At 41.3% G+C, this 25,214-nt stretch overlaps 1 protein-coding gene across 5 annotated transcripts in view; it reads right to left on the reverse strand.

Moving 5' to 3' along the window:
• Positions 1-25,214, reverse strand: part of zmp:0000000926 (ataxin-1-like) — an 89,052-nt gene that overhangs the window by 8,861 nt on the left and 54,977 nt on the right. For 3 of the 5 annotated variants that reach the window (XM_044350808.1, XM_044350805.1, XM_044350807.1), the window contains exon 5: positions 8,249-8,394. The exons of 1 other annotated variant lie outside the window; for it this stretch is intronic. The gene's annotated coding sequence lies outside the window, so the exon portion shown is untranslated. Of the gene's footprint in view, positions 1-6,989; positions 7,164-8,248; positions 8,395-25,214 lie in introns of those variants that run through there. One more of the 5 variants, XM_044350809.1, reaches the window with a different exon arrangement.

Here is a 25,214-nt window from a genome sequence, read left to right on the forward strand (position 1 = left end):
CGACATTTTGCATTGTTTTTTATTATTTTCACCCCCCCCTTCCTCATGCGTAGCCTTGGATCGGGTGTCTGATCACGTTTCAGGCTGAGTGGGGGATCTATGATGGACGTCTGATGCAGCAGAAATTTGTTGCTGAATGTAACAGATCTGAACAGAGGCGGGAGTAGAGGAGAGGGGGGAGATAGAGGACACGGCAAATAGATAGATAGAAAGCTATAGATAGATAGATAGACAGACAGCAAACTTAGGTAGAGTTGGAGTGATGGAGGGAGGGGGGTGAGGGGGTGAGGAGGGGAGTACTACTAGCCTTGTGTGGTGGCTTACTCTACAAGGAGCCGGGATAAGCTGATAAAAGGACAGGGTGATACGGGCGATAGCTTATTGGGCAAAGGGCCAGGTCAGCCTTCAGGGCCCTGACCCATTCTTCAGCAGGATGAGCCAGCAGCCCTGCCCGCAGCCGGCTCAACCACAACGAGGATGGGCTTATGGCTCAGGAGTTACTATTAACACCCACACACACACACACACACACACACGCACCCAGACACCAAACAAGGTATACTGCATGTACACAATAACATAAACATGCATCCAAAGAGTAATAGAAAGGTTTATTCTTTGTGTATGTGCGCACTCATGACAGACTCGCACACATTCCTGTGCCACAAATTGATGAAAGTATCACGAGTGTCTACCTTAAGTGCAGCAAAAAAAACCCCCATAAAAACAGAATATACCATCTTCTAAAAAGCAGAAATGTAAACAGAATATGCTAAACATTTAAAGTGAAGAGCAGACAGGTAGAGAGTAGAAGTGTGAGTGATGCAGACTACAGGGTGACGCTTGTAATGTATTGCTGGGTTAATCCCTGTGAATCCTAACTGGTACGGCCTAAGGCGGGCTTAGTATAGTTCTGGGAGGAAATCCCCCTGTGTAGTGGTACAGGCCATTAGCCCCTAGGGTATAAATAGGGCAGCTATGGCTCCTTAAGCTGGCTTTTACGCAATATCAGTTAAAAATATGACTTGACTAATTACATGCAGGTCAGCCAGTCAGCAGAAGCAAAAATTCCTCCACCTCGTTCTCCTCTTCCTCTGACCACGGCAGACTACTGCAGTGTCTGTTTCTGTAAATACACACAGACATGTTCTGCACACATGAATGTGCATGCAGAGGTCAGCAGAACAAGTGGAACAGTTAACAGGTATTCTGCAAACCCTGTGGCTGACATTTTCTAAAGCGGGTGTTATGTTGTTGTCATTCATTGACATTTAAGTGACTACTGATGGGAGTTTCATTTTTGCTCTTTTCCACTGTCTGAGTCTGATAATATGCCTCTTATGCGGCATCTGTACCAGATACATTTTCGACCACAAAGAAATGACTTTGGTTTCAATTTGTTGGCATCATATGCATCATAAAGACATAAAAAACATGAAACACACTATTGGTGAGGTGACAGCAATTCTTATGCAATTGTATTGATGTCACATACTGCTAATGCATAGTCATGCCTTTGTATTTTCATTCCTGCATATCATTATGTTGTTTTTTTTTTAAATTGGCCTTTTTAATGCTTGGCTTTACAGTCTCATAGGTAGCAGTCCCTCTCACTAGTTTATGACATGATTAGCTCAACTCAGAGCCCTTGATGTGAGTAGTACTCTCATGCTGTGAGATCAGTATCTTACGATGAGGGTGGAGGGTAGAGGAGAGGGGAAAAAAAGAGAGAGGGAGAGACTCAGAGAGTAAAAGAAAGTCTAATAGGGAAGAAACAGCTTGGAAGAAAGAGGACAAGTGTGTTTGTGTGTGAAAGAGTGGGGAGATTACTTTTCATTCCAAAGATTTGTTGTTTTTGGCACTGTCCCCTGGCGACTGCCAGTCAAACTGGATTTCTGTTGGTTCTCTGGTTTAGCAGCAAAATGTCAGCAAGCTGTAAGCAAACATAGTGATGACATCTCCATGGAGAGACCATGGCCAGATCTCCCATTGGTAGCTCAAGTGCCATTCATTTTCAGAGAGACTGTCTAGACTGGCTGCACAGATACTGTCTGGAGTACCTTTATCACTGCTGGTATTCAAGGCAACATAGCTATACACTGCTATTATTGCTGTTGCTCTACAACCCCTCCTACACCAAATCTGCTGCCCAGCCACACACAGTCACAGCCATTTACTCAACACATCGCTTATGCTGTTTGTTATAGAGGGTGCTACAAATTATATTAAACAGGATTGAGTGGGCTTAATGCTTGTTTTCAAAATGAAAACGGGGAGTTCCACTTCAGAGAGAACCGCATCACTCTACTACCTGATAATATCTGCCAATAATTACAAAAAAAGACAAATTTAATTAGATAAAGATGTTTTGCTGAGTGATTTCCATGTTGCACAGGATAGAAAAAAAAAAGAAAGAAGAAAGCACTGCAAGGGTAGGGAAGGTAATACACATCCAACTTCAGGACAGGCTGTCAGGACACTATTGATGCTAAAGGCTACAGGATGTCTCAGATGTTACACTTTCTGTATAGTGATACCAACGCCGATACTTTGCAATATATTGTGTTTGTGCAGGTTGGGTCTGTCTGTACGAGGGAGCGGATTAACTTGCATGGGCTCGAGCAGGCAGAGAGGCAGGCCTGGTTGAAAAACTGTGGGTGTAAGCGGTGGGTGGCAGGGTTGAAAGGTCGTTGACCCCTATTGTAGATGAAGTGTGGAGGAGGAGGAGAACATACTGATTGATCGTACACAAGGGTTAGTGAGTCAAGGCCAAAGACAGCAATCTTTACAAACACAAAGTGCGAAGAAAAGACTGAGATAAGCGACAGATTGCACACACAGCTACATGTTTTCATATGCACACACACACACATTCACACACACACACATTCACACACACTGGTTCTGAATGTAAATATATCCTATGAAATATAACTTCCCGCACCTTCCTCTCAAGGGACGCCCCGGCCGACAGGTGTGTCTGTCACCTTAAAGTAGTCTGGCACGGTGTCAACTGTATTCAAACACCTGCCTGTGTTTGGGATTATTCATCACACTCCTGGCTCCTCGGCTGAGCTCCCAAGCCAATTCTCATACCCGTCCAACTGTGCTGATCTGGGAACAGCAGGTCCTTTTGACTGACTCAAAAATACCATAAACTGTCCTGATCAGCATGTAGTATGAAGGGAAATTTGTGAAATACAATTTAGCTATAACACTTTCATAAGTTACAAGACAGGGTTAGCATAGATGTGGTGTATTGACACATATTGCTTGATTGTCAGTTCACTTTCAGTGACATTAAGGCTGCACTTAATAATTATTTTCATTATTGATTAAAATTACTTTCTCAATTAATTGATTAGTTGGTCTTTAAAATGTCAAAAAATCATAAATAAATGCTTGTCAGTTCCCAAAAGCCCAAGATGATGTCTTCATTGTTTTCTCAGTCTAAAACCCCAAAATATTCAGTTTAAAGTGATATAATACAGAGAAACCAGTGAATATTTGGCATTTATGCTAAAAAAAGGACCTAAACCATTAATCAAATTATTGTTATCATTATTATCATTATCATAATAGTTACCAATTAATTTTCTTGTTGACTGACTAATTAATTAAATGGCTACATGTGTTTGAAAATGGTGAAGAATGTTGATCACTGTTTCCCAAAGCCTAAAATGCAACCAAAAAATTGTTTTGTCCCAACCAACAGTTCACAACCCAAAGATATTCAGTTTACTATCATAGGAGACCAAAGAAAGAATAAAATATGCAAATTCAAGATGCTGGAACCAAAGAATTTTAGAATTTTTTCTTTAAAAAAAAAAAAGACTCAAAACAATGAATCAGTTGTCAAAATAGTTGGTGATTAATTTTCTGATGATCGATTAATTAATTAACTAATTGCTGTAGCTCTAAATTACATGAAATAAAAATTTTGATTTTCTTCCAGGTTTATCAGCTGTAAATCATTTTTCCCCCTCTAACAGGTTCCCAGATTTAAGAAAAAATTATAAGAGCTGAACACGTTAACATGCAAAGACATGCACGTCAGCGTTTGCCGATAAGGTGTGACTGTGAGTGACAGTGAGTGATTATCCATCACACATGCTGCGATGAACTGGTGAGTGTTTCCCTCCCCTCTGAGACCCTGAAGAGGGTAAAGAACAGGGTGGTAAATAAAATGAATACTAGAATAAGGTTATGTGGGGTTATGTAGCCTCGAATACCTGCTAGTTTGCTGCACCCACAAAAGGTTTCAGTGGGTGGCGGACTGGAATTTTCCCAGAGCAAACATATAACATACAATCCTTAAACAGTCATACATGCGTAACACAAACGAAGGGATTCATTTTTATCATGTAAATGCTTAATCTTTGCATGAATGTACACTTCACTCTATAAGTTTTCCCACTGTCTCTCTTTCACTTTCAGTCCCCCTACCCACCCCACCCACTCTCTGTCTTCCTCTGTCTTTCCCTCTCACTCATCTGGCTGGCTGTTTGAGAGCACACACTCAACGTGGGTGAGAGTGCTAGAGTAGAGTATATGACTGTCAACACAAGGTGCAGGGTGTGTGTGTGTGTGTGTGTGTGTGTGTGTCTGCCTGTCTGTGTGGTACTGTAGGTGGAGAGGCACAGCAGGGCGTGAAGGAGCGCTGTGATAATGACAGGCCATGCATTATATAACATGCAGATTGCATAAGGAGAAGATTATTTTAGGTCCAGATATTGAGGATGTATAAGTAATTTTTTTACGTGGGTGTACAGCACTATACGTGCCGCTAAGTGCATCGATTTGTATAAAAACTGTTCTCTGAAATGTTCGTTTTTGTGGTTTCTTTCGAGGAGAGTGTGGGTGTAAGTAAACTAAAGTGTATTATGTGTTTGTAAGAAGGGGGCATGAATGTTTTCAGATTTCTTTCATAGCTATCTGCATATCAAAACAAGTATGTGGGAATGTTGGCACATTTGTGTACAGTGTGCATAAGGGTGTCTTTATTGCAGGCTCCCACTCATTATCACTTTTAGACATCAGAGGGATCCACTTGAAAAGGGCTGATTCTCCTTGTTGGATGGAAACCTTGTAAGTTTCAGTTTTGATGATTTTCATGTTCGAGCTTGCGTCAACAAAACGTGTTCCTCTACGGACTGAACTGGAGTTTTACGACTCTCTCTCAGTCACTCGCGGTCCTATAGGATGTGTTGTGTGGAGTCATAGAAGTGAGGCAGAGCAGATAGAGTCTCCGTATGCCACTGCCTCCTCTGTGCGCCTCGCTCCATGCATGAGTGTGCCCCTGTAAAAATAGAACTCTTAAAGGGCCAGCAGCCACTCAACCTTCTCCCACAAGAGGCCTGTTCTGCTCTTCAGGGTGGCACAACTCTAAGAAACATGGGATGGGAGAACATGCCGTATCTCTCATTCAGCCCACAGAGACGAGCTGATTTCATTTCCCCAAAGGATACAGAAACATATCTACATTCAGTTTTTCTTTGTCATCTTTACATCATTCACAAGAGCACTTTTTCCTGGTACAGTCGCATAGCAGGAGTCATAAAATAAAGCTCCAAGCTTCCTCTTAGCAATTACTATAACACAGATATTAAACACAGATCTGGCTTACCTGACTACAGCTAAAGCCCCACCTTGGCACAAACTTTCACTGATAGGCTACACCAGAGAGTCCTTTGTTCAACAAGCTAGTGACAAATCCAACATCAAAAACCAACAGATGAGGCACATTTATCTTCTCTCAGAACAAGCATTTCTGGAAGCAATCTCTCAGTGTCATACGACTTCCTGTGCACTCGTCCTCATAATTGAAATAAGTGAATTAAGTCAGCAGGGACAAATGTACATCTTGCTTGAAAGACATCTATAGCTGAGAACTGTTTGAACCTGTGAAATGTTCCTATATGCAGCATTTGGGATATCACTGAAGCAGAAGGACAGCGCCTGCCGTAACAGAAATAGACATACAGAAATCATAATCGTGCACACTGGCGTACTATTTCTCCATGGAGAATGGTGAGAAATGAGGCGGTTATTGAGTGGAGTCAGTAGCGGCACCACAAACGCAGCTCTGTATTCTCAATAGGGGGGGATGCAGGGAACGGATGAATTTAAAGTCTTTGAACGAGCAGAGTTACAAGGTTGTGATTAAAAATTAACGGTGACACTGGAAGTTCTCCCAGTGAACGTTTTCTTACTGGTACTGGCACTGGTTGAATAAGAAGTTAGATTACAAATGCACCTGAACACCTGCACACCCTCGCTTTGACAGTGTGAGATCTTTTCCCAGACTTGCCCCCAACATCTGCGCCTCCTATTTTCTCTCTCCTCCTACCTCATTCTGTCTCTTTCCAAATTTTACCCGACTCGACTATAACCCCACCCTCATCACTCTAATATCTGTCCCTCCCAGTTTAAATGGGCTCCTCTAGGGCCCCTGGCTATCTCTGGACCAGGGCTATTTAAGCCCACTGCTCTAATTCTGAAAGTCCTGATCTGCCGTCAGGCTGAGTGATGAACCTCCAACTCTCTCTGTCTGTCTGTCTGTCTTTCTGTCTCTGTCTTCCTTACACACTCCTTCTCTCTGGATCAGTCACACTCTTGTTCACACTCTCTCTGTTATTCTCCTCCACGCGCCCAAACACCCCCACACACAGGTGCCGACTTACATGAGTGTATACCACACTCTCATTCACACACACACACATACACACACACACACACACGCACACACATTTCAAACATATTCTCTCCCTATAATTAACCCCACTCACTTTCAGGATGACTTGTACATACAGCAACTCCTAAACCTGCTTCCTCAGAGCATTTCAGAACACACACACACACACACACACAGACACCACGCTCTGTTTATCCCTTCATTCAAAGTTCATAACACACCTGCGCTCCCTCTCTCTTACACACACACCAACACACACACACACTCAAGAGGAGGAAGCGGCGTGGTCACATACCTCACCGGGTGCCTTTGCGTAGCAGGTAGCAGAGAGTCTACTCATTGGATCAGGCAGCAGCAGCAGCAAGCACGTAGAATATCCAGTTTTGAGACTGCGAGTCTCTTCCTCTTCTCTACTGCTCAGCCTTCCCTCCCTTCATCCTATTCCTGCCTCTCCTCCTTCTCACTCTCTAAACGCCTCTTTGCTCTCTCTCTCTCTCACTCTATCTCCCGGTGAGAGCGCTCTCTTTCTCTCTCTCCTCAGCTTGCCTGATCTCTCCAACCCCCTCCCTCCTTCTCTCTCTCTCTCTCTCTTCTTCCCTCTAACTGACACACACCTTCTATCTCACCCTTACAACTTCAATCTACACTCATCCTTCCTAGTAAGTCTCTCTGACACACAGTGACACATGATAACTTTTTCTTTCCCCTACCTAATATGCTCTCTCTCTCTCTCTCTCTCTCTCTGGGAGTGTATAATTAGACAGAGCTCAGTGGTAATACAGTCAGGCTCATTGTGGGAGCCTTAGCATTGCTGCTCATGTTTGGCTGATAGCCCAGCGGCTTCACTCATTAACCTCCCTCGAGCTGCAGAATGGACCAGCCCACAGCTCATGCTATTTGCTGCAACACCTCAGCCTCTTAGCCCATCAGCCAATAGCAGCCCATGGGGATGAAAGGAAAGGTGCGCTTGCCGGGAACACAGTAGGCCTACTGTAGGTGCGAGAGCTAAACATAATCACTAAGTATTGACATGTTACAGCAGGTGAAGTGCCAGCTAATCAAATCTGACACATTGAGAATTTCATCACAGTCATGACAAGTCAGTTCTTTTTTAGCTTAATCACTTGTTCATGATCCGCGTGCAGTGGCATCATGTGCTTTTCTTTCAAGCATGAAACCACAAAAGACCACTCACACATCTTATTGTGAAAGCACTGCAAGGTTTGTCCTATGTAATGTGGCAATAAGTCATATGCTCTGTTTACTGTACTGCGTGCCCCAGTTCCCATCACATATGCCTTCGTCTGAAACCCTTGAGGGAAGTTTCATTTATCTAAATGAGACAACTGAGAAGGAAAACGATCATTACATTTTGAACAATTATAGTTTTATATCAGATTGGATTATCATTAAAATGCTTGGAATTGGAATGAAATCACACGCTCTCTGAATTAACCAGCATTTATGTTCAAAATCCCAATTTTCTTACTAGAAAAACAACTCATTTGTATGTCTTAAAATACACCTGGCTGAGTACCGTTACTATCCTTTTACCTTTGTCATCATGGCCAAACATTTGACTCAGGGCCAGAGCTGGAACTGTCAGGACAGGCCAGGCCAGGTCACATGAGCAGCTTACATGGCTAGGATCTCTCTGAAGTGCAATGTCAATGGGAGTTGGAATCTACGACCTGCACCTGCTGAGTTGAAAGTGAAGGGAGAGCTTAGTTGAGATTCCACATTTGCTTGTGATCACAGTCCACCATGCTGGATCCCGCAATTATCCATTTTACTACTAAAACTGGCAAGTTTCTTGAGTTTGTTTTATTATATTTTTGTCCTATCAGGTGTAACCTGTAAATCCTGGGCATGGAAAAATTTAATAAATATATTATATTTAATCATAAGTATGTATTGCTTGGTAGAGGCAGCTGCCATGGACCTTACACATACTTATATATTGTTCATCTTTATAACCATGAGTCAAACACTATTGCTGATTCATCCAAGTGAGAACACATCAATATGACTAAAGCCTTCTAAAAATTATGTCCAAATTTGGTGACTAGGTGACTGAAACAAAAGTAATCCCTCATAAGGAGAAAAAATTAAATAAAAGAACAAAGAAAGAAAAAGCAGTGTATCAGTCAGGAAACATGTTCACACTCAATTAAAACAGTAAAGAAAATACGGTGCTTTAAACACAACAATTAAAGTGTTAATTATTAAACAGCCAAGGGTTTTAAAATCACTTATATTTCCTCACATTTGTACATCTGTATTTCATATTTTTTTGTGCTTTCACCTACATTACCAGGCTCAACTGGGTAACTCCTAAAATAAATATGATAATCCATTCACCCAAATGAGAGTGAAGTCATGATTCCAGCTACATTAGTGCCTTATAACCGACATAGATCATATTCTCTTTTAATCAGTCTAATAATAGTCAGAGCTATCATAAGCTATTATATCCACCTTTAGATTTAGAGTCATTTAAAACACAAGCCTCGACTTTACAGATATTTTTACAGATGTTTAAATATGTTTTTATGTGCGAGAGGAGATTAGTTTTTGTAGCGTCAGCCAAACATTTTCACTGAACTTAAAAAAACTGAATATCAAAGTTATTTTAATAAAGGTCATCACTGATTTCATGTCAAGCAAGCATTATCTTTTGAAAGTTTCTGTATGACTGGAGCCCGGGAGTAGGAGGGAGATTGTGATCAAACAACCAGAGAGAGTGGGAGGGTGTGACTACAGCACTAATCGAGAGATCACATGGGGTGTGTGTGTGTGTGTGTGTGTGCGCGTGTGTGTGTTGTGTGTGTGTGTGAGTTCACATGCGTGCATGTATCTTTTGCTCTTGTGATCATTAGGCACCTCACAGGCCAAACGTCTTAGTATCATTTCCTCTCTCCTTCTTTCTCTCCCATTCTCACTTCTGCATTCACACTACAACATCCTATAAACACTGATGTAAATAGGACTGGGAAAAAACATTACTGTGTTCACCAAGTGAAAATTTGTTTAACATTTGAAAAAATACAATTCTGAAAAGTTAACACTATTTTCACTTGAACTTGGGACTAAACATTTTGACCTTTTTGTTACTTCCGCTCAGTCATGATACAGCTTACTCTGACTGGCAGTAAAGATAACTCACTTTACTGACATACAAACATACTATATAACAATGTACAGCCCAGCTCTGATGATAAAATCATCACAGAAATAAAAGACAAAATGTGACCCCATGAGGATGTTATCTGGCAGTTAGGAAAATGACGCACAGTTCCAGTTGAATATGTTGTGTTCATCATACATTCAGTAAATAAACAAAGATTTTATGATATTATCAGTATCAGTCATGTATAGTAAGTGGATGCATGTGTGTATAGTGTGTTGTAAGGTAAAATGGACCAATCAGAGAATTTCAATCAAATAACCAGGCAAAGTACAAATGCCAACAGACTGATCAGGCACTGTCACACAGTCAGGCACAGTAATACACAGCAGGGGTTTCAAGACTCTCTGAGTGAAACTTAAACAGTTTGATCCTTAAATCGGTGTGTTTGGAGGAAATCCAGCACCTCAGTTTCTGATTCTACGGAGGCCCGCTGAGCTCACAAGAGTGTGAAGGCTAATAAAAGACTCTAATCCATTGAGGAAAAAAAAAGGTAGCTGAGCTTATAAAGGCATAGTGAGTAAGTGGCAGTTCCTTGGGAATCTCTCACAAACTGAGAAAAAGAGCCAATCACATGGTGGCAAGACACAAACCCGTGATTCCTGCCTGCAAACACACACTCAGCAGTGACAAAGCCAAAGAGAGACACTTTCACAACTCTGTGTGTGTGTTATGTGCTTTTGTAATATGCATGTGTATGCTTGTAGGTGTATGAGCATGAGAACACCGCGTGTATGTGTGTGTGTTTGTGTGAAAGTGACTCACCCCGTGTCAGTTACTCCTCTACTAAAGTGTCCTTTCCTTTTTTACTTCACACCTCTCCAGTTTGCTATTTTTGGGCCATGTTAGCAGAACTAGTAGTATCCAGCAGATCACACATACACATATGCACACACAGACACACACACTCGCTACAACATGCGAAACCCATTGGGAGTGTTTTGGATGAGCGAGAGGATACGTGCATCTTTTATGGTGCACTGGTACAACGGCTGATTCGGTGGAGCGGACAGAAATATCCAGGGTTACTCGCAAAGTGAAAAATATCATATTGCATAAGATGGTGAAAGGACCTGACCACGTAAATGCAACAGTAGCTCTCTCCCACAAAGGCACACACACACACACACACACACACACACACACACACACACACACACACACACACACACACACACACACACACTGTGATGTCCTAATAGTGTCCTGCAGGCAGGCGGGCCGGGGTAGAGAAACTGGAGCTGAAGCAGAGTGCTGACTCAGGGAACAAACCAGTGAGAGAGAGAGAGAGAGTGTGTTTGTGAGAGAGAGAGGAGGACATTGTGCTGCACAGAGGCCTCACAACTTGCGTGTGCAAACCAGAATGTCCCAACCACCACTCTTCACACTTTATGTTGTTTTACCCGCCACTTTGATGTAAAGGCTAATGCTGACTGCTGCTGTGACAACGGAACCCAAAACCAAAGTCTTACTCTTGTAAGAATTCCATTGAGAAAAAGGAGAAGTAGAAAGAAGAAGTTTATCTTGGTTGTATTATTTCACTTGTCATTTGTTCTTCTCAGTAGTTTTTTTTTTTTCAGTGCTGTGACTTAACTGCTAACAACATGTCTGATCATCTAACCGCTTGTGTTTCTTGCCTTGGGCTTGGAAACTTGCCTCGTAGTGTTGTGTCTGTGTTTCCAGATCTCACTAATTACTTTGGTGAGAACAATGTTATAATAACTAATAGAACTGATGGGGGCTATGAAAAGAAATCCTGAAGTTTTCCTTTAACTTCTACATTAAAGGATAATTCACAAAGTCAATTGCAGCAACAATGCTATAAAGAAGTCAGAAGACGGTGCAAGAAATGTGAGCATTAAGATGATCATGGTGTAAACAAACCTCCAAAAAAAGGCAAATGGTAAAGTTATTACCCAAACTGTCCGCTGTAAACACCATCAGTTTACAGACCGACTCCCTGGCTCGACTTTGACCGACCATAGTTTACAGCAATTACTTTAGTGAATAAAATGTTATCATAATAAATAGAAATGATGACCAGAGCTTTGAAAATCTCACGATTCAAGTCGTTATTGAATTATCCTTTAACTTCTGGCAGTGTCTGAAATGTTAAAATCTTAATGCAAGGGTTTGGATGTGTGTGTGTGTGTGTGTGGATGCCTGAACACGAGGTACAGTATGTGTGGGTATGTGAGTACTGCATGTGTAATGTAATGTATATAGACTATGCTCTAAACAGAAGAGCGGCAAGTCAGCAACATCCAGTTGGTTTTGGTTTACCCTCAGATTTCACTCCTCCCGTTTCTCTCTCTCTTTCCCTTCCTCTCTCTTTCTCTTCCTCTCTCTCCCCTTACTCGTCCCCTTGTTGTCTCCCTCTGTCTTTCCTGCTTCATTATTTGTCCTTTCTCTCCGGCTAAAAATACTTGCTGTCCTGTCACTATAACAGATCACCTCAGAGGAAATTTGCTGCCAGCAGTGGACAGTGTTTGATACAGCAGCAACACCACCCACTACAAACACACACACACATGCCATAAGCCTTGGATCATAATGGTGTCAGTAGATTAGTATTTGCGACTGTGGACTGATACATAAAGTGTGTTTGTGTGTGTGTGTGTGTGTGTGTGTGTGTTAGACAAACAGGTGCAGTAACCTCAAGAGGCTGACTGAGCTGTTGGAGGGTTGACAATGTAGGTGCAATTGTTACATTAGGTCACAGCAGTCTGGAATAACAGATACTATCTCACTTACACACACACACACACACACACACACACAAAGGCTTGCACCTGTGCTTTGGTGTTCAAAATAACAGGAATATATTGTGTGAGAGAACTACTCGGCAGTGGGAAGCAGACAAAGAAAATATGTGTGAGCAAATATCCACAAGGGTATGTGTGAAAATGGGTTTTTATGCAGGAGAGAGAAAGAGAGAGTGCGAAGAAGAGAATATGGGGTTGACAGGCCACTCTTGTGACTCGTAAGAAAATTAAATAAACAACAACTTCTCACTCGCACTTTCACACTTGATGTGCAACTCAACCGAGTCTGTCGGAGACGGTGAGAGGTGTCACTGTTTGGTGCTCAGGAGAATTTTCCTTCGTGTCTCCTGTTCCCATGGCAACTGAACAGTGACTTGTGGTGACCCGCGAAGACTGGAGTGGGACAGAGGTGAAGCTGTCATTTAGCACAGGTCAGTGCGTGAATATTATTGCATTCATCACTTCGTGCGGGTCATTCTGTTGAGGTCGACAATCAACCTTGAAGATACAGATACACTGATTCGCTATGGATCAACCACAGCACAACACGTGAACCTGTATACTATAAATGGATTCATGTGTCAGTTTATGATCATGAATGCAAAGGTGTTAAGACTATTAATTAATTTTTTTTAGAATGATATGTTTTCATTGCAGTTGTTGTACGTTATATTTGTTTTATGCATTTAGGGCTGCCAGCCTCTTTCGTTTTCTTTCTTTCCCCCATCTCTCCATCGATCTGTGTGTGTGTGTGTGTGTGTGTGTGTGTGTGTGCGCATGTGTGTAAAAGCCCCGCTACCTGTATTTCAACAGGCCCTGTTGTCTCATTATCAGAGTGACATTTGTGCAGTCCTGCGGAGCCATCTGGATGCGTCCCACACACATGTGAGAGAAACCAGCCTGGGTTTGGATCTGACTCACATCAAACAGCCTCTCTGCCCACACACACACACACACTAATGCACACACACACACATACACACACACACACACACACACACACACACACGCTAACACACAAACACCAAATACAAACGGCACAAATAGAGCAGTTTCCAGAAGCAAATATCTGACATTTAACGAATAGTGAGGTGACACAGAGATTGAGACAAAGATTTCAACAGACGCTTTTCACAGTTCTTAACAGTTGCAGACTTTCCAATCACAACAACAGAGGCTCACTGAAAACAGCTGCAAATAATCCTCTGGACAGGTGTAAAGAAAACACGGATAGTGGTAGATCTCTGCACTACACCAATCTTAATGTGTGCATAAGCACATGTATATTTATGGGACAGCCCCGAAATGAATATGAATTGTGTTTTAGTGCCACAAGTTGGAGTTGTGAAACTGCGTGTTTGGCTCACTGAAAAGCTCTCAATGCCACAGAAGAAGATGAACATCAGCTTGAGGTAATGGGCTGTTTGATTGTCCAGGAAAGTCCCAAAAATGAAAATGTGATCAAACTCTACTTTTAGTTTCAACAAGATAAAATTATTACAGTAACAAATAATATGGTATCAGAATGAACAAAGCATCAATCAGAGAGTTCTGAAGATGGCACTATGAATTTCTACAAGTAATAACTGCATATATTGAGTACAGTAAAACCAGCATCAAACATTCTTAGTAATTAAACACTGTTTTGTTGTGATGATCATGTAGTTCTAAATTCCTAGAATCACTACTGAATTTACCTCAGAAAATCTGTTTGTGGTCTGATATGTGTAACATACTATATAGTAGTTATTAAGAGTGAAGAAGACAGACAAAGGGCTTGTGTGAGTCAAACATTGACTAGATTGAAGTTTTAATTCTAAAATGCTGCATCTGGACCAATTTTATATCCTGGTTTCAGAGCAAGCTGTAACCTGCTGAGGGGACGCTATGACTGTCGCTCGACATTTGTGAAAAGACCAAATGCAGTTTCGCTATGACTGTATCGGCGCAACGAGCCATAGAAAAACACAAGTGCACACAGAAGTGTACCAAGGGACTACAACGTTACCATACTGAGTCATTATCAAATAAATGCTATTGGTGTGAGAAAGGTGCATGCACACGTAAAGAGTTCTCTCTCTAAGGCTCTCTGCGAGGAAATCCTGGGCCTCGAGAGTCCATTACCTGAGTCACTCTGTGCATGCAAGTTGCCGAATGCCACTGTGATGTTCACTGACATGCTAAAGCTCTGCTGCATGCAAGGTTGGCCTCTCTCTATCCCCTTCATCTCTCTCTCTCTTTCCCTCCTACCTTCTCTCATCTATAATTGATTGCTCCCACTGTACCAACTTCATTTGCTGGCTGTGAATAATGAATGAGACACGGAGTGGAGGCGCTTTTTCCTCTCCGCTGGTTTGATACCCGATTAGCGGTTTACAGTGTATCTGTGCTATCCATGACCAGGCCTGGGGTTCCCAACGTGTGCCACCAAGTGAAGAAACCCTGCCAACAAGGCTGCTCTGCCTGAGGGAGAAAAGGCATGACAGCGTGAAAATAAATTGAATCAATCCCGTTGATTAGCATCATTTAAGACCAAGAAACAAGAATCGTTTGTGACCAAGCAGCAGGCATGTGCTAAAGAGACAAGCGTGTTGTTTTAATACATGATTGAAGCATGTGAGGTGGTGAAACAGTTGGATTGTTGTATGGAAATGAACCCTGTGACTTATGGTGAGTGCATAATTCCCAATATAGCATTCTCACACTCTGTAAGCATCTTCACACACGCACACATGGGTGCACATCCTAGATACTGTAAGTTGCACACGTTCACACACTTTCAAACACACATGCAAACCCACTCGCACAAACTGTTCTCTGCCGCATTGAGATGTGCTCTTCTGAGGTGCATGCCATGTGATGCAGATGCCGCTTACCTCCTCTACACAGCTCAATGGACTTTCAAGCTGTGTCCAACACGCACACTCACTCACTCACTCACACTCAACTCACACTTAACCAGGATTATTAATAGCGCGTTTCAGTTCCACAAAGCACCACGGAAGTGCAAGCGAAGCAATTCAGAACTCAGGGGCCAAAGATGACGTTACTGTCTTTTGGGGGTAAAGTTACGTCAACCAGAGTCTCAAAACAGTGCATCACACTTCCTGAAAGGGCAGAGCTGACATGAGTGACATCCCCCAACCCCCTCCTCCTGTATCTTCCTCCCTTACCATCCCCAGGCACAGACTCACGCACACATTTCTTCATTCATGAAAAAAAAAGAAGGAGATTTGCTGACACAGACGTGCACACAAACAGATAAAAGAGCCACATTGTTACCAGTCTGCTGTTGGACAAAGTTGTAACTGACAGAAGGGGCTCAGTGTGGGCAGCAGAGGGCTGATGACACAGCAGCTGTTCCACTTTCTGCAGCCTGATCAAATGAGCGTGTTTGTATTTGGAAGGACGACCATGGTGATGGCAATGATGGCATTGAGAAGATGGGGATGCGGGAGAAGAACACACAAGTGAGGAGAAGGTCGAGGTTGGAAATGAGGATGGTATCGACTCCATCTCAGGTGCAAGGCTCAAGTGTGTGAAAAGCACCGACATTCTTTTCTATCATTTTTAATTCTCATTCCGCTCCTTTACTCTGTCAGCTCCTCTTTTCTGTCTGTCTCTTTCACTGGCCACGCATCTTAAGACTAAAAGAGACAACCCTAACATAGAGAGACCCTGAGTGTCTGTCTGAATCCTATAGAGTTAGAGACTGTCTGAGTCTGAATAAGTCTTGATCTGCAGAGGTAGATATACAGAGGCACCGTTATAAAGAGAGACGGAGGAAGAGTTGCGAGAGAAAAGACTTATAAACACAAGAGAGCGTGAGTGCATGAGAATGAGAGATGTACTGTAGGGAGCTGGAGGGAGATGGAGAGAGAAAGCAGGAGAGAGAGACGGAGGGAGAATAGATGAGCATGAGAGTGTGTGAGAGAGATAAATAGAGACAGAGAGAGCAGGAGGAGGGGGAGAGTGTAAACAGCAGAAGGTTCACTGGGTTCAGTGTGCAGTAGAGGAGCTGAAAGATGGGCGTCAGAACTCGAAGCCCAGGGGGTTGGATAGTGGTGCGTGACTCACATACTCATGCATACATTCACGCATACACACAGGCACATGCACGCAGACAAACGCTCTGCGATAAGAAACATCCAAATGCTATTTTATTTCCAAACATGAACCATTACACACACAAACCCCAGGGAGAAAATCTGAGACATAAATAATACAGTCATGTAAAAAGTGTGGCATATTGACACCTTTTTTTCATCTTTTTATTACAGTGCTGCCCCCAAAAAAACATTTCACAAGTTCTCATTATGGTAGCATTCAACATTTCCAGACTCAATGACTGTTTTGATACCTATGTATAACATAAATACGTCTCTACAATGTACTACAATGTGGTTTTGGTTTTGTTGACTCACAAAATATACAATATCACTCACACATAATTAACGTTTTCACATACAAGAAGCACAAAATAAAGTTGTCCTTTGTATTTACAGTTCACACATAACATTTTACTGTGTGGTTTGCTTTTTCTATATGGCAATGACTAATATCCAAAAGAAAATACTAAGTTCACTGTTGTATATCAGTGGCAAAGCACAGCATGACGAGTCAAACCGATACTGTCAGTCACCCAGTTCAAGCAGCCTGTTCTCTCCACATGAGTCACTAGATCTCATTTAGACATTTAGACAGTGCACACACTTGCAAAACTGACATGACAAACCATCATGTTAACCCAAAACCGGTCTTTTCAAGTGTATACTTTCACAGCTTGTCCGCAGAGTAGCATAACAGAATCAAAGAACAGTGGCTCCTTCAAATTTCAGATTTTTAGATTACAACATACACAGCAACAGAAAGACAAAACGCAACTGAGAAATACCAGATTATACTGAGACAGAATATTTTAATGACATAACAGGTAGATATGTACTGTAACTGTCAGATCCTCTGCTGTCAAGGACAAACAAAGAGTACTGAATGCAGTAGTTGTATTTATAAAGCATTGCTGCATTCAAAGAAGCTGTCACTCACTGTTTTGCATTCTTTACAAAGTCTGGCTAGACAAAGCTCTGATTCACACAAAAGGTTGTGCATCTCTTAGCTGAAGCAAGCACAATCCTAACAACTTTCTAGTCTCACAATAGCTAATTAACACCTTGACAGAGCTGTGTGCTCCTCTATCTGCGAACAAAGGCATTGCTATTGTCGCCTCTCCGTCCTGCCACATTTAGCAAACACCACCTAGATACTGTCTAACAGGGAGGCTCAGAGGCACAATTTGGAACACTGTCAGGCAGGTGTGCACGTTCGTGCATGTGGCACTTGGATGTCTGTTGCCATGGTGACCCCCAGAATATCCCCACGCAGCACAATGTGATATTTTTAATAAAGTTTGAGGGCTTTGACTTTACTGTCTGGTGCGGCTGTGAAGATGTGAAGTGAAGATGTGAACTTCTTTTTTTGTGTGTGTCTGTCGCTAAGGCTTAGTTGTGTGTTGTTCACTCGAGAAACTCCAGTAGCTTATGTCAGCATGCTTACTGTGTATTGCTCAACCAAAGTGTAATGTGAAGGCAAAGGGAATACTATGCACTGTTTTATATTTTAATCTTGTATCCTGTTCTAAAGTTTTTTTTGTATGTATCTCTTTGCACAATGGGGGGAGAGGGGGTAGGGGGTGGGGGGGGGGGGAACATTTCATAGCCATTTTCCTCATAATGAGTATGTGACAAATAAAACTTGAAACTAACTATAGTGACCATGAAAAGTGCGTGTACTATGTGAATACATGTGTCTGTGACTCTATCTTTGTGTGTGTGCATGCATGTGTACATGCGCAAATGTGTATATTTACCACAGTATGACTCACAAGCCACATCAGAGACTATGCTGCAGAAAATTGAGACAACACAGTTTCAAAGAGGAAGCCAGCACTGATAGAGCTGAGAGAGCAACAGGCACAACATACACACATGCAAACACACACACTCACACACACACACATTAACACTGTGAAACAGTCACTGGAAATCCCCTTTTGTTCACCTGAATGAATTAAACCTGGGAGTATCTGAAACCTGAAATACAAATTTGAAATGCAATGATGATTTTGTTTCATTTCCCAAATACACATTTAATCAAAAGCAACTGGATCCCAGACACACATGCTAACAACAAAATTGAAAAATATGATTTTCCTCAGCTAGACATCAAGTATGAATGATCCTTCATTATGAAATTTCATGTATGGAAGCCACAAAGTATTTTCTGTGTTGTAAAAAAGTGGTGGCATTTTTGAGTTAACCATTGTGCTTGTACAGTACATTTAATTGCACACAGCAAGTGTTTTCCAAGTGTAAGCTAAAATGTAATACACAGTCTTCACCAGCAGATGACAATATTGACTCACCAACGAGATTAAGATCAGGACCCTTTGAGTGTTACTGTAGTGTACTCTAAAGAGGATGAGGTGTCGGCATATGCAGTGACAGGAAAAATCTTCTCTCATACCTTTGACAAATGTCAACAGTAATATGAGTTCCTGTCAAACCCCAATGTTTGACTATACAAAAATAAAGCTGACTTGTGGTGGTTGCAGATCAACCCTGAGCACAGATATCATATCTGATGCTAATCAGAAGTCTAAAAAGATTGTCTGTGAAATTGTGCAGCTGGAAGAATGTATCAAGTATCCTAGACTTCATGGACCACTGCAGCATCAGGATGTAAGCAGAACAGGCCATGGATCATATATTATTATATTTCTCTTTCTCCTTACGTAGTCTGCAATGAGTTTTCCATGACATTAGTGGTTAGGCTAGAGCAGCCTCTTCCAGCTGAAGTGTGATGTAATTGGCTGTTAGAAGCCTCTTATTAGGGAAGGGGGAGTCAAGACCTGCAAGAGTCCATGATGCTAAGTGCCTATTAACCCCCGTGTGTGACAGTTAATGTGTGCCTTTACACCACCGTGTGTCTTTGTTGGGGTGTACATGTGTTTTTTATTGTGTGTTTGCATGTGTGTCTGCTGTGTGCATGTATAATTACATGCTAGTACATGCATATTTATGCTATTGTTCACGGTTGTATTAAGAAACCTCTTTAACAAAGGCTATAAAAAGATATAATCTGATTTGATTTACAAACAGCAAATAATTTATGTAATTCTCTTTACTTTTCTAAGTTATATACAAATATGGATCATGCGTGGTAATATCAGGGAGCGAAGGACCGTCTACTGCTATTAATACATAGTTAATGGCTTACTTTCTAATATGCCATTAAGCCAAAATCCTATCCAGTCATTAATGAAGGGCAATGGATTTCTCACCTTTAATTAACCATCAAGTCTGCAGATGTAAATGTTAATAAGTGCGGATGCTCTGCTCTTCTTTAAAGAAGGCAAGTGGTCAAACTGTCCATTAGACAGGTCCTCCTGATGACACTAAAAAGACAAGGCAATGCTGGAGGAGAAATTACACCAGCCAAATGGATTTTCCACAACCTGAGAACTGAAAAAGTTATTAATAGCTCAACTTTAAATCAATGAAGAATTCATAATGGTTTTGTTAACAATTAAAGGACAACAATTTTACACATTGATCAGTTAGCTTTCTTTGGGGAGTCAGCCTGTGAAAAGACTTATAAAACGTGTTCTGTGGCTCAGGAGGAGCTTTTTCAAGTCTGAGAAAATAACCCCTGATTAGCTGAGACAGGCTTATCTCAGCTTGAGCTTGGAGAATGCAATTTGCCTTTATTTGATAGTTGACAGGGTAGAGAAAAACAGGAAATATGGTGTGAGAGAGAGGGATATGAAACGCAAAAAAGGTCCCTGGTCAGAATCAAGCAGTTGAAAAGAAAGCCTGCGTTACAAACTGGGTTTTTTCAAACAGGTTTGGTGTAACGTAAAGACACTATTGAGTTGAATTATTGGAAGTGTAGAATCCAGTGTTTTTAGCCACGTTGTTGGCGTGGCTCTAAGGATGGTAATGTCAGTCTGTTGGTCCACCACTTTGGTACAGAATGAAATGTCTCAACAACTATAGGATGGAATGCCATGGAATTTGACACAGGAAATCCTGTAACCATAAGGATGTACCCTACTGACTTTTCCTTTAGCGCCACCGTGACGTTGACTTTTTCAGTTTTGAGTGAAATATCTTCACAACTTTTGGATAGATTGCTGTTAGATTTGCTACAGACATTCAAGGACTTTAGTGATCCTCTGACTTTTCCTCTAGTGCCATTGTCAGGCTAAATTTTTAATTTGCTTAATACTTTGATTTATTTCCAAATACCGGCAAAACGAATGAAATTTCCATCAGCTGCAGTTTGTGTTTAGAGCTAACTAGAAAAAAAAGTTAGCATGCTAACAGGATAAACTACGATGGTGAACATGTTAGCATGCTGATATTAGCATTTAGCTCAAAGCACTGCTGTGCTTAAGTACAGCCTCTCAGAGCTGCTAGCATAGATGACAGCAGCATATCCGGGTACTTTGCCCTTGCGGCATGCTCCCCAACCTCTTTTGGTTGAAAACAGTCCCTCTAATTTGACTGGCAGAAAATACAAAGTCCGAGGTCTTTGCCAATTTAATAGCATAAAATAAGAAGACTGTTTGCTTTTTAGCTATTAGGAGCCCAAATCCTATGGCCAGTCAGGCAAACAATTATGTTATGTCATTGCCGACCAAAGATTGCCATCATCATATAGAAAAAATAAAAAGGGTTGATGAGTGGCATCACTAACTGCTAAGCTAGTGTTAACTAACTAGTGTTACTAGTGCTAAGTAACTAGCACTAGTAATTAGTGCTAGCAAGCTAGCAGTTACAGGCTAACATTAAATTGGGATTTCCTTGGCTTTTCAGTATGTTCTATGTACTGCTCTTTCAATGCAGCATCAACATTCACTACTTTGACTTTTTAAATTTTTTTTATTTTAGAATTTTCAAATATGTAAAACAGTACAACGTATTCCCACTAAAAACTTAATAAATCAATAATATAATACACAGATGACAGAAAAGAATGAAGTGAAGGGGGAAAAAACATGATTCCAATACCATGACGTACTTGTCACTGAGATACCTCAACCATTGTACCTGGATGTTAGTATTGGCCTATGCTGGAACCAGTTCAAAGATTACATCGAGTCCGCAATTGACAGAGGCAATGTTTCCATGTATTCAATAAAAGGCTGCCAGATCTTTAAAAATACATCATATCAGTTTTTCAGGACATACGTAGTTTTCTCTGAGGGCATACAATTAGTCATTTCTGACATTCTGCTTTAGAGAGGGGGGACTTCCAAGTTAATGCAATACTTTTTCTATAAACAGCAAGAGCTATATCAATGAATTTTCTGGAACTCTGACTTAGTTTCATGTTTGTTACGTAGGGAGATAATGTTCTGGGTCTAATGCTGACTAAAATTATGTATCCATACTTTTAGTCAGCATGTCACATACGTCACACCAAAATGTTGTGACTTTGGCACATTGCCATTTGCAGTGTAACATTGTGCCCTCAGTAATGCCACATCTGAAACACATATTTGAGATTGTAGGTTTGTACTGGTGCAATCTCTTAGGGGTGAGGTAAAGCTAATGAAGAAAATTGTAGTTGACAAGCTTAAATCTGGCATTTAAAGTGGCGAACATGCTGTTCTAACATAGATCAGACTCGAGGTCCGCATCTATAGTAATGTCTAAGTCAGATTCCGACCTCTCTCGACCGATGTATGTTTTGTTTTAGACAGCAACCCATCACTGTTGAATATACCCTGCTAATGAATTGCCTTGAGATTTTGTTACTGTGAAGCACCTCTTCCACCCTTGTCAGGTCAGGTGGTAGCAGCTGCTCACCCCAACTTTTTTCAGGAAGGCTTTCAGTTGCAAATAACAAACAAAGTGTTTGGTGGATAAATCATATTTCTCTTTTAGCTGTTCAAAGGACATGAAGATGCCATCACTATAACAGTGTGCCAGGTATCTTATCCCTCTATCATACCAGAGCTTAAAAATTTTGTTATCAGAAATCACTGGTATGAGTTTGTTTTTCCATAAAGGTGTTTAAGTTGACAAATCATTCCTCACTCCAAGAGTTTTATGGACCTCATACCATGATCTAACCAAGTGGACAATGAATGGGTTTTTGGATTTGCTAATAATACTTTTTGGATTCCACTTATAAAGTCACTTCCCACTTCTTCATCAAGGTTCTGTAATTCAATTTGTGTCCACGAGGGGCAGAGTCACGTTCAAACAAAGATGACCAAAATCTCATTTGTGCTGCCTGTTGTGGAGAATATTTATTGAACACTTGGCCAAGCAGAGAACAGAAACAGTAAACATCAAGGTGTTCTGCACTTAGATGTTGTTTCTTCCCGTTCTGACTTCTGAAGGTCTGACTTTTGGTCTTTAACCCCAACAAATCATCCCATGATATGAAAAATTAGTCTTATTGGCTCATTTAGTTTCTAAACAAGGAACTGCATTTTGCCTGTGTTAGTTCAGGTCATGTTGCATGGAGCTTCAGGTCACTGTCAGCACATTCTGGTTTGAATGTCTGATTATGCCTATGAATCTACACATTCACCTATCTGTATTCTCTAGGGAGTTTCGGGCCATCTCCCCGACTTTGGTTACCGGGACAACGCCGGTTCACTCTTTATCAGAGCGGCTCCTGCTTTCCCCAAACATCCAGACAGTTACTCTGAGTCTCAAGGAGAGGAGAGAATGTCTCCTTCTGCTTAAGAATTGTAGTGTTACCTCAAGGCCCATGCTTGACCTAGTGCAACCCAATTTGTATCCCCTAAAGTTAGGATTTTTCCATAACACTGCCCCATAGTAAAATTTGAAATTAGGGAGTCGGAAGCCACCCATCTTGTAGTCCCATGATAATATCTCCAAACTAACCCAGGGTACTTTACGATTCCAGGTGAATTCACTTACAATTTTGTTAAGAGTTTTAAAGATACTATTGGAATGGTGGATAGGGAGAGATTGAAACAAGTGCATTATCCTTGGCAAAATGTTCATCTTTATACAGCTGACTTTGGTAAATAAGGTCAGGGATAGGTCTGTCCACCTGTTTAGGTCAATCTCTATTTTTTGAATGAGCACAGGGTAGTTGAGTTTAAAAAGGTTCTTCAAGATGCTATCCACCTGGATACCCAGATATGTAAACCCTTTTGGAGCCCACTTAAAGGAGTCTGGCTGGCACAGGTCTCTGCGATCAATTTTAGACAGAGGGAGTACTTCACTTTTCTCATAGTTCACCTTATAGCCAGATATTATGCTATAATTGTCCAGAAGAGCTTGTAATTTAATAACAGATCGTGCTGGGTCCGTAAGAAATAAAATTACATCGTCAGCAAATAGACTGATTTTGTGAGTTAATTGACCCACTTGGAAGCCTTTTATGTCTGGGTCTATGTCTTGTCTCACAGCTTGTGCCAGCAGCTCTAATGCCAGGACAAAAAGCCTGGCAGAGAGCAGACAACCCTGTCTGCTGCTTCTTTGCAGTGTGATAGGAGCTAACCTTATACCATTTCTGACTATCTTGGCTTGTGGTATAGGGTTTTCACCCAATGAATGAAAGATGGGCTGAACCCAAATTTGCCCAGGACCTTGAGCAAATATGGCCATTCTAGGCGATCAAAGGCCTTTTCAGCATCTAATGACAGCACAATACTAGATTCGTTTCTGGTATTTGCTTAGAGGATAATGTAGAGAAGTCTAAAGAGGTTGTTGGCCAAGAGTATAAAACCTGTCTGGTCTATATTGATACATTTGGGGAGGAACCTGTTAAATCTGTTGGTTAAGGCTTTGGAAATTATCTTAAAGTCTGTATTAGAGACGACTCATAGGCCTATAATAGGAGCATTTTTGGGGGTTTTTGTTTTTCCTGTGAATAACCATTATTAAGGCTATAGAAAAAGAATAAGGTAGTGTTTGTGTTTTGGTTGCCATATTTAAGACATCCATGAAGAGAGGGACAAACAGATCTTTAAACTCCTTATAAAATTTGGGAAGGAAACCATCTTCACCTGGAGATTTATTAGATTGTAATGAGAATATTGCTTTTTCAGTTTCTTTTTTTTTTTGATTAAAAGGACAGTTTATCTCCTCCTGGTCCTCTGTGTTAATCTTGGTGGTTCAATAGTTGATAAGATTGTATCTATCATGGAGAGATCACCCGGGGATTACGATGTATCTAAAGAAGAGAAGTAGTGTTTAAAACCATTACTTTGACTTTTAACATTATAATTGTTGACTTTTACATCATTAAATAAACCTGTGATGAAGTGTTTGCCACAGGAGTACATGTTTTGTCTGGCCGGGTCCTACATTTGAGTATTTCATAATCTCTTCAAATGGCCTGAAGCCACAGATCTCTTTTTTTACTGCACTTCACCCTTTGGGGAGGTACATGAAACTGTAAACTGTTGCATGTTGCCACTAGTTTTTCCAATTTGGCACCAGCACTTTTACAGCACTTGTTTTCACCCAAAAGGGGGTGTGGTCATTTGGGGCAGTGACATATGCCTGCTCTCATG

This window comes from Thunnus albacares, chromosome 5 (genome assembly GCF_914725855.1).
Source record: "Thunnus albacares chromosome 5, fThuAlb1.1, whole genome shotgun sequence".
NCBI lineage: Eukaryota > Metazoa > Chordata > Actinopteri > Scombriformes > Scombridae > Thunnus > Thunnus albacares.